This window comes from Belonocnema kinseyi, chromosome 10, assembly GCF_010883055.1.
Source record: "Belonocnema kinseyi isolate 2016_QV_RU_SX_M_011 chromosome 10, B_treatae_v1, whole genome shotgun sequence".
In the NCBI taxonomy this organism is placed as follows: domain Eukaryota; kingdom Metazoa; phylum Arthropoda; class Insecta; order Hymenoptera; family Cynipidae; genus Belonocnema; species Belonocnema kinseyi.
The window spans coordinates 64,760,035-64,765,112 of NC_046666.1; the positions used below are offsets into that span (position 1 = coordinate 64,760,035).

Below are 5,078 nucleotides of genomic sequence, written 5' to 3' on the forward strand. Positions count from 1 at the left end.
CAACTTATTTACGGATTGTTATTAGTATTATACTTGTTTGACGATCATGCCGAAAATGTTGTTTGTTTTTACGCATTTCTTACGGTTTAGGAGATCCTTCTAGAAAGTTACAATTTTTATTTTTTTGAAGAAAATTTTTAAGGCTTATACATGTTTGGACCCACCAATTCTGAATTTTTAAATTAAAAATAACTAATTTAATCATTACAAATTTTTCAGTCATCAATCTTAATCGCATTTATGAGACAAAAAAGGTTCGATGATCTCAGCCAAGACAAGGCTCGTCTTGAGTCAAGTAAACGTTGCCTTAGCCAAGACAAGGCTCGATTTAAGACAAGTAAACGCCGTTTTACTTGTCGTGGTGATAAAATTAAGACGAAGCCCTATGTCTCGACTTAGGTTTGAGGCGCAGCCAGACATCGATGTCTTGGAGACGAACTCAAGACATAATCAAGACGAAACTCAAGTCGAAGCATTTTTAGTGGGGCAGTGTCTTCGACTTTCCCCGTTTATTTTCTTGCTTAGAACCGTTTTACGGCACATAGTTTTCCGAGATTGGGAGATTTAGGAATTTTTCGTTTCTTGAGTTTTGGTTTTTGAGCTTTTTTTTTTAAGTTGTTAGCATGATGAAATTTTACAAGCAAACGTGGATTTTTAAACCTCTATGATTTTGAATATTGCCACGCTGCATGCATTTCAGAAAATATAAATTTTTTTATCTGCATGAGATTCTAAAAATACAGATTATTCATACAATCAGAATTATTAAGCTCTTTGTAAAGAAAAAAAGTATGAAACTAATTATTTAACACCAAATTCTTTAAAACGAAGTAAATCATCCAAGCAATTCCTAAACCGAGCACAAACACCACATTCACCCCCGACAATCATACAAACAGAAGTTTTTAATTGTGAGTAAATTACTATAAAACAGTTGATTATTAAAAAAGAAAAGTGATATGTATTATTTCAGGTGCATTATTATATAATAAACTGCTTTCAATAATTAACTCTGCAGCGTTTCACTAAAAAAAGAAAGAAGTCCACCAGCATAAGATAATCTTGAATGTAATGAATACTGGATACCACGTGGTATTTAAATAAACTATGAACTTTCTTTTGGAGTGTATATCATGTTTTCGAATTTTCGTTGAAAGTGTTTCATTCGTGTAGATATCAGTTAAAATGCACAGTGCAAAACGATCAACGTGTCCGAAAATATTGTGTCAATGAAGTCAATCCTCATCCTCACCTTCGCATCACGAACTAGGAATTATGAATACAACATGATTGAAGGATAAAATTAGGGGTTCGTAATTTCCTTTAGAATGAAGATTTATTTCACAATAATTTATTATAAGAATCTTTATAAATTGATATTTCTGGTAGAAAATTATTATCAATTTGATGCTAATATAATTTAATATTACTATGTTAAAAAAGTAATCTTTTTAATTCGATCTAATTACCATTCCTTTTTAGCTGAATAGTGATTGATTATAAATTATGCACGCTTTTTTTTGGAGATTTTTTTTGAAAAATATATTTACAAATTTGTCGCTGATAACTTCACTATGTGATGCAATGTCAATCTAACGTTTGCGAGTAATATCATTCTGTAATAATGATGAATAAGCGTTGTTGAAGCCGTAAGAAGAGTAATTAGACTTAATTGCAACGGCTGCATTATATTACCTTCAGATTTATATAATTGAAAACAATTGATCTTGAAAGACTAGAACTACTTTTAAAAGTTTTATGTAAATGATTTTAATTTAGTTGTTTAAAATCTGTAACAGTGCATGAATATATTGAATTCATAAACAACTATTTATCATCCCTTGAAGTTTGAGCGACTTCACCCCACAATGCGGAACTAAGTCGTTCACTTATGAAAAAGTACCAAAAAACATACTTGGAAGGAAAAACTTACAGAGAAGGTAATTATTTATAATTTTTCTAATCATTTTGAAACAAATAAAGTTACTAAGATTTATGGTCATTTCAAATAATGTTCCCATTGTCACTGGGAATATAACCGCCAGTTTAACCTCGCGAATATATTAATAAGACATTTTTTAAATATATATCCTAGAATTTAACAGATATTTTACTTTTTACAAGTTGGTTAAGATATTTTTGATCTCTTTAACAGAATAATTAGCATGTGAAACAATTTTCCGTTTTTTTATAAATAAAACTTATAAAAATAAATGTAAAGAACGAAAAATATATTGCATTCATATAAAAATTTTCATGAATCTTTGATGGGTGTTAGAAAATATGATCCGGCGAACAATTTTTCATAAACTGCTGCAAGTCAAATTTGGTTTTTTTCAAATTTTTTAACTAAATTTGCAAAACTGATAATCTCATAAAAATGTATTTTTTATTCGTAATAACGAATAAAACTGCACCAAACATGATTTAAAATTAAGTGAAAAAAACTGCAACAAACATGATTTAAAATTAAGTGAAAAAGAAAACAATCTCTAATGTTAAAATTTATTATTTAGAGGAAAAGAATAATTAATTTAAAACAAAAAAAAATTCGGGTTAGTTGTTGATTTAAGCCGGTAGCTTTAGTACCCAATAAAATTAAAATCAAATAATTGACTTCAATCGTTTGGGTACTTTCTCGTTCCAAAATTAGGGATGACTTGTCCAATATTTTTCATAAGTTTGGCTAGTCGTCCCGAATTTTCGTGACTAACCCCCTTCTCCAATTCCCCTAATTGTACAGTAGGACTCTGCACAGACAAATAATATCGGTCGATCATCGCGAAACATTGTCTGTTTTTATGGAAAAGTTAGTTTTTCTCGAAAACAGCAGATTATAACGCAAAATTATACAGGGTATAAAAAATGCGGCTCATTAAAATTAGAATTTTTGGATAATATTTTTATTATACTAATATATACTAAGGAGGTGTGCGAAAAAAATTTTTATAAAGAAATATGAATAATTAAGTTCACTTACTGAAAGGTTTGTAATATACATTTGAGTTATTTTAACATTCTTAAAAAACAATTCATTTAAAAATGTGAAATTACTATTTTTGAAAAATTGTTTATGATGAATGCTTCTTTTTCTTCACATATCTCTTCAAGTATACATAATTAGAAAAAAATGTGTGACACAGTAACACTTATTTTGATGAACCGCGCTTTTTATGTTCTGCATAATATTGCGTTATGATTTGCCGTTTTCGATCAAAATTCATTTTTCTGTAAAAACAAACCAATTTGCGATGAGTAACATCCCTACTATAGAAGCAACAAAATATTTTGGTTACCGTCAAACTGAGTGATTTCGGATTTCTGGGTTGAACTAGGACATTCTTAAATAGATAGTTTAAATTACTTAAGGTGGTTTTAACCAGAAACAATAACCAGTTAAGGCTTAAATTGTTTCCAGATTCTTTTTGAAATCACCTTCAGTAATTTAAACCATCAATTTAGGAAAGTCCGGATTCAACCCACATGTTCGAAATTGTCCCGTTTGACGATATTTCCATAAAAATTTTGTTGAATCAATCAAATTTTATTGAGCGAACGAAATTCTGTAGGTTCTATAGCAACCAAATCGTTTTATTGTCCTAACAACAAATATTTCTCTGAGTGAATTCGTCACCATTGGACACCAAACTACTTCAGTTTTAGAGACATTACAATAATATGTATCGTATTTTTATTTCAATTCAAAAGCTTCTGGCAGTTTATTTTTTAGAGAAAATAGTTAGTACGCTTATAAATCAACCTTTGGAAAATACTAACAATTTTGAGCTTTGAAGAAGAACCTTTGAAGAAAGAACGTAAAGTCGAAAGTAAAGAATAAAAATTCTTAATGACATCAAAAGGCATATTCATATGGTTGACAGAAACCATATAATTAAAAACAGCATTTTAATCATTCATCAACCTTTCAAGTAAAGTCATCAAAATCTAAAAATTTGAAATGAAAAATTTAAGAATTAAACTATTTAAAACTGAAGAATATCATTCAATGTCTATAGCGCTAAGAGCAATCAATTCCATAAACTAAATCTTCAAAATTAAATAATTTCAATTTTAAAGATTTGATATTCTATCAAACCCTTGCTAATATAAATTATTACCACTGTTTAATTAATGCAACATCATTGCGTACGAATAAATGATTATCAAATTAAAAAATTGATTAGTTTTTTCTATATAAAGGAACATCTATTTCAAAAAAGTAAATCCTAATCATACTTTTGATCATTCTTTTTCATAAAACTAGTCACGTTGACTCATAATGTAGTTGTCAGGTCTGGAGATCACATAAATTGTATTTGCAAAAACTCAAATAATGAAGAAAGTTCTTGAAACCCTGCATATGGTATATGTGTTAATAGTTTTTATTATTTCTTAGACCTATCATGAATTGGTCCATTACCTTTCGAATTCCTTCTTCAAAATTTTTTCCCCAATTTTCTCTTATTTTCTTCTTTCAAATTAGACTGAGAACATATTCATATGAATTTGATCGAAGCACGGCGCACCAAAGTGTCGTCGAAACAAATCGCTGTTACAAAACTTTCACTTTTCGTCGCGAACTACTATTTTCGGAACCGGCAAACATGGCCAAGATACGTAGCTAAAAAAAAATCTATACTCGAAAAAAAAATTTTAAAACAAAAAAAAAGATATTTTCAAATCGAAAAATCGGACGCACGCGAGATCTTCGAGACCGACACCTCGTGAGCAGTCCACATGCGATTCACGCGGATTAATCAAATCTTACGAACGCAATGGAACGCTTCGTTGGCGAACGTCAACTGAAGGAAGCTGTACCATCGAGAAGGGGATAAGAGGTGTCCCTGTCGATTGTAAAAAGTGAAGGCTCTCTCGCTCTTATTTCATATTTCTATCTTTTTCCTTTCATTATTTCCCTCCCTCTCCCTCTCTTTCACTCATTTTTTCTCTCTTTCTCTCACTCCCTCATATGTCCTTCTTTATAACTCGACCTCTTTCTTCCTCTTTCACGACTTTTGACTCCTACTCTCTCCACCTTTGCATTATTTGGTACTGTTTTCTCCTTCACTCTTCTTACC

At 30.1% G+C, this 5,078-nt stretch overlaps 1 protein-coding gene across 1 annotated transcript in view; it reads right to left on the minus strand.

Moving 5' to 3' along the window:
* Positions 1-4,778, minus strand: part of LOC117181375 (protein spaetzle 3) — a 78,466-nt gene extending 73,688 nt beyond the window's left edge. Inside the window, exon 1 of the mRNA XM_033373968.1 lies at positions 4,421-4,778. The gene's annotated coding sequence lies outside the window, so the exon portion shown is untranslated. The remainder of the gene's footprint in view (positions 1-4,420) is intronic.
* Positions 4,779-5,078: the final 300 nt, after the last annotated feature.